Source organism: Aquarana catesbeiana, linkage group LG01 (assembly GCF_042186555.1).
Source record: "Aquarana catesbeiana isolate 2022-GZ linkage group LG01, ASM4218655v1, whole genome shotgun sequence".
Classification (NCBI taxonomy): domain Eukaryota; kingdom Metazoa; phylum Chordata; class Amphibia; order Anura; family Ranidae; genus Aquarana; species Aquarana catesbeiana.
In genome coordinates this window covers 600,918,547-600,934,077 of record NC_133324.1, presented here as the reverse complement: position 1 = coordinate 600,934,077, position 15,531 = coordinate 600,918,547, and the positions used below count along the sequence as shown (strand labels likewise).

Sequence of the window (15,531 nt, the reverse complement as noted above, 5' to 3'; positions counted from 1 at the left end):
GACGCCCCCTACCGCCCCAGTGTGAAAGGGGCCTTAAGGCAAATCCACTTTGCGCTACAAGTGCACTTGGAAGTGCAGTCGCTGTAGATCTGAGGGGGACATGCAAGATAAATAAAAAAACAGCATTTTAGCTCGCACATGATTTGGATGTTAAAATCAGCAGAGCTTCCCCTCATTTCAGATCTTCCCCTCAGATCTACAGCGACTGCACTTCGGAGTGCACTTTCAGTGCCCTTGCAGTGCAAAGTGGATTTGCCTTTAGTAAATCAACCCCCTTGTGTCCATGTACACATAGGGGTTGATTTACTAAAGGCAACTAGACTGTGCACTTTGCAAAGTGCAGTTGCACTCTACAGGTGCAATTGCTCCAGAGTTTAGTAAATGAGGTAAAGCTTCACTTTGCAAAGAACACCCAATCACATGCAAAGGAAAATAAAAAAAACAGCATGTTTGCTTGCATGTGATTGGATGATGGAAGTCAGCAGAGCTTCTGCTCATTTACTAAGCTCTGGAGCAACTGCACTTTGCAAAGTGCACAGTCAATTTGCCTTTAGTAAATCAACCCCACAGGTTTTTACCAGATTTTAGGAGCTGCTGATGTTAGGGGAGCTTCAACCTCCCTCTCCTGAACGCAGAAGAATTACATTCATGGCAGTGCACACATAAGTATAAACAAGCGCTGTATATGGATCAGTAAAATTGAAAGAAAAATCAGCTCTTCCGGTCAATAAATATGAGCAAATACACGCAAATGCTTGCACGCAAATATGCTTAACATAAACACCTGACATTACATCCGGAAATGCTGATCTTCCAACATCAGTACCATGTGAAAGAGGCCTAAATGACCATATTCCTCCCTGCTGGCCACCAAATGTTGAAGATTTTAGCTGTGCTGTGTCAATCAGTTGCTTGATTACTGTTCTGGAAGCAGGTCTGATAAAGTATAATTAATCAACAGAGAAGCAGACTGAATAGCTAAAGTCTAGACTAGAAAGTGGCCAGCAACCTCCCTGGAAAATGCACATTTAATGAGTACTTAAGCATGTATCAGCCCCCATGCTGGCCGTTATGAGGAGCTGGAAATACTAAAAAAACAGCTACAGGAAAACCTACAGTATAACAGTAACATGTGATCTTGCCTACTGCCTCCATGTACACCATGTCATACGGGGGGGAATTCATAAACTGTGTTGTTGACACCATTAAGAACTCTGCCCTTTGCACCAGAATCAGTGTCAATGTTTCATCATTCATGTATCTGTCAGAACCAGGAACATGAATCTGTCGAGGGTGGAGAGCCCATACTGGACACTCTTTTCTCAGTGCGCTCACTCCCAAGCCACTGTGCCCACCGCACAGACAGGCACATGGTAGAGGCGTTTTGTAGTGGGGTGGGCAACTGAGAGATTCATTTCTCATCAGGTCCGCATTGATATCGATTAACAACACATGGTAATGTGCAGATCCATACACTATTCAGTCCCATAATAGCTTTTTAATCTGCACACTGCATTCTGCTGTCAATTAAGGATCCACCCACCCAACATATACTGTGCAGTGGAGACATCCACCCATCCAAAACACACTGTGCTGTGGATACTAGTTCCCCATCAGGTCCGTCTTTTCTGTATTTTCCCAAATATAAACATTGCCGTATTTGGATAATAAAATTACTAGTATCCTCGGCCCCTCTATTTATATTTAGCTTTCAGCTGTGGAATCCCCCACATTCATGACAGCTTCCCAGCACAGACATGGCCCACTCTGAGCAATGGCATAACTTTGTACATCAGCTCAGAGCTGGTTTTACTTACCATCAGTTTTCTAATCTGCATACTGGCTGTAATTCCTTAACCTCCCTGGCGGTATGATTATTTCAGATTTTTGATGCTGAAAGCGGTACAATTATGTGCATGGAAATGTTTTAGGCCTGTAATTCTTAGGAATAACTCACTTAAATCTGTCCAAACAAGAGTCTAGTAAACATCCCGGGTATGATAAAGTTTGAAAAACGAAATCATAAATTATAATATAATAAATAATTATAACAAATAATAATATAATAATTAAAAAAAATATTCAATAATGTAATCAAATCAAAAACACTGAAATTTGCTCAGTTGCAGAATTGTCGCTGTCATTACTTTCAGTGTCTGATGACGGATTTCCCCACAGATCACTATCGCTCAATTCTGTGAGTGATTCTAATTTATTATCGCTGTTTTCTAGCTGGTCTGAAACTGCTTTTGATGTAAAGGGATGGTTTTGGTTGCTATGGACAATCTCCAGTTTCCAGGCAGAAAGAACAGTATTTATAATATAAAACTACATGAAGGGCACTGGACAAAGCACTAGGGACAAAAGGGATGTGAAATAAATTGATACAGTAATGTAATCTGTAAGATTACAGTGTACTGTATATGTATTGTGTGTTTTACTTTTTGAATTTGGCGCCGTTCTCCATCCCTCTGCGTTGCAACGGTTGCAGGGAATGGAGCTCGGCTCTGTGATGGATCGAGCGGAGGATGGCTCGCTCACACATCGGGGAGACATCGCAGGATCCTGGGAACGAGGTAAGTAACATGTACCTGGATCCTGCGATGCAATCCCGAATGTGGCTCGGGGTTACCGCTTTTGGTACTGAAAATCCACCCTGATCCACACTCGGGAATACCACCAGGGGGTTTAAGGATAAGTTCACCTTTGGGAACATGTTACATTTTCCACCCATTTTTAAAGTGAATCATGTAACATGTTCCTGCAGCCTCTCCCTGATCCCCCTTCTATAATGGTGACAGCGGGCTGGTGATCTTCTCCCTGCACCCACTGTCACAATTTAAAAAAGAATGCAGCCATGCAGGGCTCAGCCCACATGCTTGCGTCAATTATTCAGAGGTTTGTGAATGAAAGAACTATAAGTATCGACAGCCTTTGCGGTTGACCGCTTGTAGTTCTCAATGAACTACCAGGGAGCTACACAGACAGTCTGCAAGAACCTGAGATTGCACCTGCGATCTGCTGATCAGATGTGCAATGCAAGCTCCTACTGAAAAAAAGAATGCACATTTTTTTGCCTGCAAAAAATGTGCATGTATTTATTTATTTATTTATTAGATAGGTGACGCTATCCATTAAGAATCTGTCACTACTATAGTAGCAAGTTCCGAAACAGCATTTGTGCTTGCACCTGATCGGATGATGGAAGTCAGCAGAATTTCTGCTCATTTACTAAGCTCTGGAGCAACTGCTCTTGTAGAGTGCAACTGCACTTTGCAAAGTACGCAGTCTATTTGTCTTTAGTAAATCAACCCCTAAGTGTAGTTCCACTTTAATGTCATTCGTTTTGTGTGCACTGGTGCTATAGTATAGTGCTGGAGAGTTGGAGGCTGCACTAATAATATACATTGAAGGGCATTGGTTAGTAGTTTCAGCCATTCAGAAGTATTTCAAGGTCTGTTTATTTTCAGTCAATCTGTCATCCATCAGTCAAATGATAGATGACAGATTAAAGATTGGACAGTGACTTAGGAACAGCACCAGCAACAGCATAGTAACAGCAAATACAATCATCATTCACAGATACATATTATAGATAGAAATGTATATGGATCTTTGTAAAATACATGTAGAATCATATCAGTGATTACCTTTCATTCCCTCATGGTAATGTAAAGATACCTTGGTGGTCTTGAAGTATTTGGTCTACAAATGACTTTCATGGTGATCCAATAAAGAAATGGTCATACTTGGAAAACCAATTAGCATACAATGGCATATTGTACTTTTCAGGTCTGTGAATCAGGCCTCAGAATGCTTTCTGTTAATATAATGTGTGTTTGTGTTAGGATTTTATTGAACCCAAGTTGAAATACCGTAGAAGTAAAAATGTTTTCTTGTTAATGAAGGGTTAATTAATGCAAGATGTTCAAGGCAAAGTATAAAAAACATTAAAATAAAGTTTTCTTACAGTTGTATTGTTACCTTTTGTAATTATTAAATATTATATTGTGCTTATAGAGTACTCTTTTATTTATCAGCCTAATTACTCTATACCCCCCCCCCAAAAAAAAAAAAAAAAAAAAAAAACATTTACGTTTAATTATATTTTTTGTCTATCAGTGCCTTTAGTTTTTCCCATGAAGTTTTCCTCTAAAAGAGATTACCTGTTGATGCTGCAGTTCTTTAGGCTTCCCTCCTTCTTGGTGGCAACCATCTGCTTGCCTCTGCAGCATTGCCACCACAGTGTGCATGCCCCATAGGGTCATGGCATACAAGGTCACGTGATCACTATTCTTACTATCACCACAGCATGGTCCAAGTTGGGTGTGGGCCCAATCCACAGAGTGCCAAATGTTCTGTAATATCACTTTAGCTATTAAACGCCTTCCCTTCCAGGCCATTTAGAGTGGCGTGTGCTGCTAGACAAGCATCTGATCTGCCTACGGGGCAAGGCACATGCCTGACGGACAGCACACTTCATTCTTAATGAGCTGGAAGGGAAGGCATGTAATAGCTAAAGTGATGTCACAGGACATGTGATGTGGCTAACCCGGCGTAAGTAAGATTGGCTATCCTGTGAACTAGAAAGAAAAAGTAAAAAAAAAAAAAAAAAAGGTTTAAACAACTACATTTTTAAAGTGTCTGTGTATAAATCTGTGGCTTACAGTGTGCTCTATCCATACAAGGGGGTAGATATCTAGGTTTAGCACCACTTCAAAGCCCAACTGAACCTTCATTTAAAATCAGCTTAACCGATTGCCGACCAGCCGCCGTCATTATACTACAGAAGGTTGGCACGGCTGCGTGAATCGCCGTAGGTGTATGTCTGGCGCTTTAAAAGCACGCGCCCACGGCACGACACCGGAGGCGATGCGCGCGTCCACCGGCCACCCACGATTACTCCACAGAGAGCCAGAACGGGGATCTGTCAAACAGATCCCCGTTCTGACAGGGGAGTAGAGAGGGATCCTCTGTTCTTAGTGATCAGGAACAGCAATCTCTCTCTACTCCCAGTCAGTCCCCTCCCCCCACAGTTAGAAATGCCTCCCTAGGGAACACATTTAACCCCTTGATTGCCCCCTAGTGTTAACCCCTTGCCTGCCAGTGTCATTTATACAGTAATGAGTGGCTATTTTTAGCACTGATCGCTGTATAAATGTCAATGGTCCCAAAAAAGTGTCCGATCTGTCCGCCGCAATGTGGCAGACCCGCTAAAAATAGCTGATTACCACTATTAGTAGTAACAAAAGTAATAATAATAATAAAAATGCCATACATATATCACCCTTTTTGCTTATTGCAATTTTTTACCAAAAATACTTAGAAGAATATATATTGGCCTAAACTGATGGATAAATTTGTTTTTTTGGGTTCTTTTGGAAATTTATTACAGCAAAAAGTAAAAAATATTGTTATTTTTGTCAAAATTGTCGGTTTTTATTTGTTTATAGCACAAAAAATAAAAACCACAGAGTTGATCAGATACCACCAAAAGAAAACTCTATTTGTGGGAAAACAAAGAACATAAATTTTAGCGCCGCACGACCGCGCAATTGTCAGTTAAAGCGACGCAGTGCCGTATCGCAAAAATTGGCCTGGTCATTATGGGGGTAAATCCTTCTGGGGCTGAAGTGGTTAAAGTAGAATTTTAGGGAAAAATTTTTATTTTTATTTTGGATAGAGTAAGGAAGAGTTATAGCTCCAGTCAGATTTTTTTCTGCCACCTGTCTCCCATTGCAGAGATTTGCCTTCACTTACTTACCCACAGCCAAACAGGAAGTGAGAGGAAATCCCTGCAAATTAAGGGAATTCCTTGGGGATCCCCAGGTCACCAGAACTAGTGTCCCCATTGGAAGATTTTCCCTCCATTACTTTTCTGGGGACAACCCCAAATATGGGATTTTCTTTTATTCTCACTTTTGATGTTAATGATAAACAGGACAATTAGAGATGATGAATCTCCCCTCACGGGGAGGGGGGGCACAGACAGCAATACAAACTGACAAGCGTTCTAATCCCTATCCAAAACAAATTTTTTTTTGCCTTTAGTTATACTTTAACACTGTTCATGCATAAAAACAATAGGTGTTTAAAGTCTCAACAGTGATTTTTTTTGTTTTTTTAGAAAGCAGCCATGCCTGAGTAAAACGCCTCTCCTCTGCCAGCATGCTGCAAGGACCCTTGTAGAAGCAGGGACCTCTCTGCAGAGAACTGACATGCCTCCTGTTAATTGAGACCTATAGCTCTGCAAGCAGCAAAGTTCATGCTCCCTGCTGATTGGAAACCTATAGCTCAGACTCAGAAGTAGCCAAGTCAGACCTCATCAGAGTGACAACTGCTTTCACACGGAGAGCAAGGGTCATTCTCTGTTGCATACTGGCAGGAGACAGGCTTTTCTACTCAGGCTGTGATTGATTACTAAAGAAAACAGCTTTGCAAACCTTTTGTTTTGATGCATCTGGAAGGTGTTTAGCAGATTTAAACTAAAGGTTTAGTTCGGCTTTAATTTGTAAAATCCCTAATTCTTCTAAATCTATCTAACAGACTTCTAATTTCCATATTATAATTTTCACTTCTGCTGCCGAGGTTCCTTCCCTTTGGGAGTTTAGGGCTAGCAGAACAATATTCATTTTACTCTTTCCATGACCCTAGTTTATAAAGCCTTGAAGATTACAAATATGTGAGCTCATGAGAATGGATTTCAGTTCGATATTCTCTCCTGGTAGATTAAATACCTTCAAAGAAAATCACCAAGCTTCATTTCTGTAATGGCCACCAGATGTGACATTATCCAGCTTATATTAAAAGTCTAACGTATTACTAGCTACACGTCTATTTTGGTCATAAGGTGGACAATTCAGGGCAATTCATTTATTTATTTTTTTGCAACTTAATTTTACTTTTTGCCAATATCAAAAAATAGAAATAATGCAACTGTATAGAAAAAAATACTTCTGCAATTGAATGTGTATTGGTTAAGAATTGACATGAAATATATCCGTATATATCATAAAAAAAAGAATGCCAATGTCTTGAAAAACATCTTTCTTTGTGGACGCCAGGAGCATATTATGAAAGCCAAATGGAAAACATTAGAGTGAACAAATTGAGCTATTATTTTTTAACAATACTGAGTAAACAGTGTTCCATTGAGTCCTCTCTAGTGGATCTTTTGAAAGCTAGAGTAGAGTACTGTAAGTGGTAGAGAAATGCATGGATATCTTAAAAAAATCAGTGAAAAAAATAACATAAAGGTTTGGCCATTTTTAAAATCTCCATCATTTACAATTAATGAGGTGACAGAGACTCTAGTTAGCAATAACTGTTCAGTTATCAAATGAGTGGTAAGGTAAATACACACAGATCCTTATTTCCCGCTATCCACCATAACTGAAATATGAGTGGATATACAGCTATAAAGGCAGGTGTAATATGCTGTAGTTCTTGTCGATTCTATGGAAGACTGCTGCCTCTGCTTAGAGAGTGCAGAAACATTAGGTGGACTTGGGCTTAAACTTATCTCCCGCACCTTCATTGGCTAGTGAAGCTGTCCCTCATAATGAAGTAAGGCATCTGAGGCAGGACAGGGCAGTGCCAAGCATAACCAATCACTGTTTTTTAATGTTAGGACCCCCAAGATTTTAGGGCTCCCAGGGTGCTCAGCAAGTTAGGCGAACATACATGCAGGTATAGCAGTTTAGCAATCTTCTCCAAAAATCTTCAACATCTGCTGGCAGGTGCTGTAACTTGCATTCCCCCACCACCTCCTACTAGGGATGAGGATGGGGTTGAGTATGGGTTCCTGGTGTATTAATATGACTGTTCGCTGCCAAAGCAACCATCTACCAATAATGCGCTTCCTGGCCTTTGAACTATGGTCAGTTGGCTTGGAAGCACCAATAATGAGGGCTTCTTATGTGCCAGCACTCTCAGTATAAACGGCTGGGTTCCCAGCACCCATTGGTCTGTGTGTTGGAACAGATAGGGAAAACAACTAAACTTGCTATTTAGCTGCTAACCTTGATTATTTGAAGTCTTCTCTTTTTTTTTATTCTTATTTGTTTTTTTGTTTTTTTATCTTATTTTCTTCATGTTTATAGGTTTTTTTTGTTTTTGTTTTTTAATTTCTCCAAAAAATGCATAGGTTGGTGTTTAGCGCTCCAGTGTTTGTTTTTTTAGGGAGTTATATTTTGCTTTGTTTTATTTTGCTGGTCTTTTTTTTTATTTTATTCCGGGGTCTACGGTATTAGCTTGTTCCTGACATAGGCAAAGCTGCTCCTTGTTTTCCAAACCTCACTGCATGCTTGTGCGGTAAATGTATTCTGCACCAAAGCACCACAACCTTATTTCCTCTATTGTCATACCTGACTTGATCACTGTATTAGTGCCACTGGTCCTCAAAAAGTGTCAAAAGTGTCAGTTAGGTGTCCAATTTGTCCGCCACAGTGTCGCAGTCCTGTTAAAAATTTGGTCGCTGCCATTACTAATACATTTTTTTTTTAAAAAGTTAATAAATGCATAGTTTGTAGACGCTATAACTTTTGCGCAAACCAATAGATATACGCTTATTGGGATTTTTTTTACCAAAAGCATGTAACAGAATACATACTGGCCTAAAATGATGAACAAATTAGATTTTTTTACATGTTTTTATTGGATATGTTTTATAGCAGAAAGTCAAAAATATTGTTTTTTTTTTCAAAATTGTTTATAGTGCAAAAAAAAAAAAAAACGCAGAGGTGATCAAATGCCACCAAAAGAAAGCTCTATTTATGGGAAAAAAGGTCATCAATTTTATTTGAGTACAGTGTGGCACAACCGCGCAGTTGTCAGTTAAAGCGACACAGTTCCGTATCGCAAAAAATTGGCTAGATGCAAAAGAGTGTCTCAATGATGCCAAATTTGAATGCTCAGAGAAATTTAAAAAAATCTATATGACCATTTAAAGTAAATTTTGCTGGTGTATGGCCAGCTTGAGAAGCAGATTCTTATTATAAAGCAAGATCTAGACAACTCTGTATAGTCAAGAGATGACGATGACTGTCATTTGGCCATACTCACCCACTTAACTGGTATGTATGCCTTCTGTTTTTTCATTGTGCTCTTAAATTCCAGTAACAGTAAGTGCACAATGTGGATGCATGGAAACACGCCCATGTGCACATACTGATTCTGTAAAATGTTACATTGGAATGTGCCGATACCTAAACAAACACTTGCGGAGAGTCATCTATTGGAAGCAATTAATTTCTAGTGCCAAAAGTCTCAGTTTACCAAGCTATTTTATTTAAAACTGCTTATGCTACCCTAACTTTACTCCCTCATCACTGAGCTCCTTGCCTGCAAGAATTAAATGTAAAAAGCCCTGTGTAAGCTGTAGGTTGATCTAATTGGAGTTTATGCAGACTAATAACATCTCTCTCCCCTATGCAGACTGTGAGAATAGTGATTTACCACTTGGAAACCAGCATTGTAGAGACGGTGGAGGGTGTATAGTAAAGTGTGGCTATTGCTTTGTCCTATGTGGGCTAATCACAGGGTCATTTAAAAAAGATTTCCAGGAATTGTCTCATTGTGCAATATTTGGGGAAATAATTGTAATGTAGCTCCTCGAGAGCAGAGACTGATGTGAATGTAAAATATGTGAAGCACTGCGTAAATTCAAAGAGCTCTATAAATACATGTAATAAATAAATAATGTTTCGGCTGCACTTACTTTTGTGGTGTGTCACTAGATCAGTGGTCTCCAAACTGTGGTCCTGGGGATGTGGCCCTTTGCTTGCCTTTATCTGGCCATTGAGGCGTTATTACTGCCACTGACAACAACAATAGAGCATACTTCCTTCCACTGACAACAAAAATGGGGCACTATTCCTCTCAATGACACCAACTATTTCTCCCACTAATACGAAAGCTCAGGCATTGTTACTCCCACTGTGCACAGTCCAGTCCCCCTAAAGTCACAATAAACCGGTCCTCTGCTTAGAAAGTTTGGAAACCCTTGTACTAGATACACTGTTCACCCTTTGTCCAAATGCTTTCAGTATCTGTGTTCTGCTTTGGTATTTGAAAAATACCAATAGATTCTCTATTGGGCCAGTTAAACTCATAAATACATAGCACAGGGCCTAGAAGCATGTATGCAATTGATAAAAAGCCTTTTTTTAAAGTGTAGTTTAGTGCCATGATAAATAGGACTAATTTCAAATTAAAATGAATACTTTGTGCTTATAAGAACACTTGTTGCTTTACATTATATGTAAAATCAATGACTGACATCTCATACATTTTAACATGTTCATGTTTTTTAAAACAATTTTCAATATTTTTACAATTTGCAGATATTTTTTTTTTTATATAATGCCTGCTGGTCCTGTTATAAGGTCCCTGCTTTAGAGTGACAATGCTTTGCCCCTGCCTCCCAGACTACAATGTATTCTGCCAATTTACATTGTACAGACATGTTCCACTGTTGTCACCATCAGGAAATGACTTACACCACTTGTTGGAGTGCATGAATGTAGACAGAAGGTGGCTGCAAAGAGGCTGCAGCATTCAAATGCAACAAAGGATGAAAAAGAATAAAACAATATTTCATCAAAAATATCAAAAATTTATATTTGTGCACAAACAAGGTCCATAAAGACATTGATGAGCGAGTTTGGGGTGGAGGAATTTGACTGGCCTGCACAGAGTTCTGACCTCAACCTCCGCTCCTCAACACCTTTGGGATGAATTAGAGCGGAGACTGCGAGCCAGGCCTTCTTGTCCACATCAGTGCCTGACCTAAAAAATGCGCTTCTGGAAGAATGGTCAAACATTCCCATAGACACACTCCTAAACCTTGTGGAAAGCCTTCTCAGAAGAGTTGAAGCTGTTAGAGCTTAAAAGGGTGGGCCAACTCAATATTGAACCCTATGGACTAATATGGATGCCATTAAAGTTTATTTGCATGTAAAGGCAGGCGTCACAATACTTTTGGTAATATAGTGTATATATATATATATACGCTATTTACACTCTTGTTGTGTAAAGGACGGGGGAAGCCAGGGGTGATGTAAAGGGGGCGAGGACAGGAATGTGAAGGGAGTGATATGAAGGGGGGTGGGGTTCTATAAAGGGGTGAGAACAGGAATATGAAGGGGGGCTGGGGAGCACAATGTGAAGGGGAGTGCTATAAAATGGGTGAGGACAGGAATGTGATGGGGGGTGCTATAAACGGAGTAAGGACAGTTATGTGATGGGGGTGCTATAAAGAGGTTGAGGACAGTTATGTGAAGGGGGGTGCTATAAAGAGGTTGAGGACAGTTATGTGAAGGGGGGTGCTATAAAAGGGATGAGGACAATTGTTTGAAGGGGGTGCTATAAAGGGAGTAAGGACAGTTATGTGATGGGGTGCTATAAAGAGGGTGAGTACAGTTATGTGAAGGGGGGTGCTATAAAGAGGGTGAGGACAGTTATTTGAAGGGGGTGCTATAAAGGGGGTGAGGACAGTTATGTGAAGGCGGTGCTATAAAGGGGGTGAGGACAGGAATGTGAAGGGGAGTGTTATAAAGGGGATGAACACAGCAATGTGAAGGGGGGTGCTATAAAGGGGGTGAGGACAGGAATGTGAAGGGGGTGCTATAAAGGGGGTGAGGACAGGAATGTGAAGGGGAGTGTTATAAAGGGGATGAGCACAGCAATGTGAAGGGGAGTGCTATAAAGGGGGTGAGGACAGGAATGTGAAGGGGGTGCTATAAAGGGGGTGAGGACAGGAATGTGAAGGGGGTGCTATAAAGGGGGTGAGGACAGGAATGTGAAGGGGGTGCTGTAAAGGGGGTGAGGACAGTTATGTGAAGGGGGTGCTATAAAAGGGGTGAAGACAGGAATGTGAAGGGGGTGCTATAAAAGGGATGAGGACAGTTATTTGAAGGGGGTGCTATAAAGGGGGTTAGGACAGTTATGTGAAGCGATGCTATAAAGGGGGTGAGGACAGGAATGTGAAGGGGGTGCTATAAAGGGGGTGAGGACAGGAATGTGAAGGGGAGTGTTATAAAGGGGATGAGCACAGCAATGTGAAGGGGAGTGCTATAAAGGGGGTGAGGACAGGAATGTGAAGGGGGTGCTATAAAGGGGGTGAGGACAGGAATGTGAAGGGGGTGCTGTAAAGGGGGTGAGGACAGTTATGTGAAGGGGGTGCTATAAAAGGGGTGAAGACAGGAATGTGAAGGGGGTGCTATAAAAGGGATGAGGACAGTTATTTGAAGGGGGTGCTATAAAGGGGGTTAGGACAGTTATGTGAAGGCGATGCTATAAAGGGGGTGAGGACAGGAATGTGAAGGGGAGTGTTATAAAGGGGATGAGCACAGCAATGTGAAGGGGGGTGTTATAAAGGGGGTGAGGACAGGAATGTGAAGGGGGTGCTATAAAGAGGGTGAGGACAGGAATGTAAAGGGGGTGCTATAAAGGGGGTGAGGACAGGAATGTGAAGGGGGTGCTGTAAAGGGGGTGAGGACAGTTATGTGAAGGGGGTGCTATAAAGGGGGTGAAGACAGGAATGTGAAGGGGGTGCTATAAAAGGGATGAGGACAGTTATTTGAAGGGGGTGCTATAAAGGAGGTGAGGACAGTTATGTGAAGACGATGCTATAAAGGGGGTGAGGACAGGAATGTGAAGGGGAGTGTTATAAAGGGGATGAGCACAGCAATGTGAAGGGGGGTGCTATAAAGGGGGTGAGGACAGGAATGTGAAGGGGGTGATATAAAGAGGGGGAGGACAGGAATGTAAAGGGGGTGCTATAAAGGGGGTGAGGACAGGAATGTGAAGGGGGTGCCGTAAAGGGGGTGAGGACAGTTATGTGAATGGGGGTGCTATAAAGGGGGTGAAGACAGGAATGTGAAGGGGGTGCTATAAAAGGGATGAGGACAGTTATTTGAAGGGGTGCTATAAAGGGGGCGAGGACAGTTATGTGAAGGCGATGCTATAAAGGGGGTGAGGACAGGAATGTGAAGGGGAGTGTTATAAAGGGGATGAGCACAGCAATGTGAAGGGGAGTGCTATAAAGGGGGTGAGGACAGGAATGTGAAGGGGGTGCTATAAAGGGGGTGAGGACAGGAATGTGAAGGGGGTGCTGTAAAGGGGGTGAGGACAGTTATGTGAAGGGGGTGCTATAAAGAGGGTGAGGACAGGAATGTGAAGGGGGGTGCTATAAAGGGGATGAGGACAGTTATGTAAAGGGGGTGAGGACAGGAATGTAAGGGGGGTGTTATAAAAGGGGTGAGGACAGGAATGTGAAAGAGTGCTATAAAGGGTTGAGGACAGGAATGTGAAGGGTGCTATAAAGGGGTGAGGACAGGAGTGTGAATGGGGCGTGCTATAACGGGGGTGAGGACAGGAATGTGATGAGGGTGCTATAATGGGGGGTGAGGACAGGAATGTGAAGGGAGGCTGGGGACTGCAGTGTGAAAGAGGGGTACTATAAAGAGGGCAAGGACAGGGATGTGAAGGGGGGTGATATGAATGGGGCTGGAACTGCAATTTGAAGTAGGAAGGTTATATAAAGGGGGCGAGAACAGGAATGTGAAGGGGGAGTGATATGAAGGGGGCTGGGAACTGCAATTTGAAGTTGGGGGTAATATAAAGGGGGGCCACGGACAAGAATGTGATGGGGGCTGAGGACTGTAATGTGAAGGGAGGATTGATATGCAGGGGGACTGAGAACACTGATGTAATAAAAGGATTGTGATGTGAAGGATCTGAAGCTAGTGTCCCATTTATTTCAGTTGGCTGCCTTATAAACGCATAAAAAGAAGTCCCTGACCCATTTTTTTTGCACCATACCAAGCTGCATGGTACTGTGGCACCATGCGGTGTGGCACTCGCAAAAACACGTCACGTTGTGCAGAGGTGCCATTGAGAGTCAAACATATGATTTGGATCTCGACTGGAAGAAATTTTTTCTGACTGGACCTTCATGAATTTTAATTCAATATCCCTGCTCTGGTGCTTTATTTGTTCATTAGCACATTATTATTTAGGTTCCAGTGGTCTGTTTGTTTTTGAAATCTTATCAAACTGTGCAACCTAACTAGGTGGGTGGCTGGGCAACATTTACTATAATGTGCAGTCTGCTCTCCTCCAGCCATGAGAGGTGATAGGTCCCGATTGCCACTCAATTAGCAACGTGCAAATGTTCCTCTCTTCCCCTGGTTCCGCGGTGTTCTTACCGTACCCATTGAGTGGTCACCGATGATGTAACTCCTGTGCATGCACACTAGAGTTACATTATGGGCACCTGGCTCCATTCTTGCTATTTTACAGATGCTGGGTATGGACCGAGACTGTATGCCTCACTGTGCATATGCCACAGTCTTTGTGCATTTAAAAAAAATAGCTAGCAGGTAAGGAAAAGAGCTTTGTGGCAGAGGAGATTTATAAAGTCTCTATATGCTGGCCAATTTTTATGTGGCTAGTTTAGTTGCACTTTAACTATATCAGTCACACTTGTGAATAGTGGCACTGATATCATTCCAATATCTGTCAAGTTTAAAGCAGAACTTAAGGCATTTTTTATTTTGGATAAGGTAGGGGAGGATTATAACCCATCTGTGTTACATTGGGAAGAATTTCCTTCACTTCCTGTCCCATAGCCATAAGTGAGGGAAATCCCTGGTAATCATCAGAGTCACCATAACTAATGTCCCTGTTGGAAGATTTCTCCTCTATTCCTGTTCTGATGACCACTCAGAATCTGTTCCAATCCATCTCTACTTTATCTAAAACTAAAAAATTAAGACACTTTTAACTTTATCAGTCCATTTTTTGTACTTGCAGGATGTTGGAGAATCTAATACTAGGTCATTAATTTTCTAACTAATTAATACAGCAGGTTTAGTCATCTCTTCTGCCTCGGTCTCCTCTTCATATTATAGAGCATGTACTTTTACCTCCCTCAGTAGTGAAACACACTTGTAAGTAGTGTCATAGGCATTAATCCAGCGTCTGTGAAGTTTAAGACACCTTCATACCAATTTAATTAAGTAAGGAGTGTTGAATTCAACAACTCCTAGGTATATAAAACACATGTATAGTATAAATGGCATTGTCCCGGAATGAAGGTGCCCGGGACCCAGGACAGACTTGCCCGAGCAATCTGGGGCCATTGGGAGGTATGTAATTATGCTTTGCACTTGTGTATAAAATACATTTGCAGGAGTTTATTTTGCATGAGTACGCTTGTGCCCTTGAAAAAAAAATGTCTGTCTACCAGATTGCTGTTGCTAGCATCCGTCCCTTTTTTTGTTGGCCAAAAAGTTAGATATTCAACAAAAACAATCAAACAATACAATACTGGTAAAAAAAAAAAAGATCATGTCTGGAGGTAAAAAAAAAAAAAAAAAAATTATGTCTGGAGGTAAAAAAAAAAGATACAAAGGTAATTTTGATTATGCAGATATTCCTCAAACATATTTAATAGTCAAGACTGTACATTCCCTTGACAAGTTTCCATCTCCTTCTGGGCATGAACCGTCAAAGTATAAGTGCATG

At 41.4% G+C, this 15,531-nt stretch overlaps 1 protein-coding gene across 1 annotated transcript in view; it reads left to right on the top strand.

The window, feature by feature from the left end:
• LOC141107789 (fibrillin-2-like) overlaps nucleotides 1-15,531 on the top strand; it is a 223,829-nt gene that overhangs the window by 54,488 nt on the left and 153,810 nt on the right. The gene's annotated exons all lie outside the window — the stretch shown is intronic.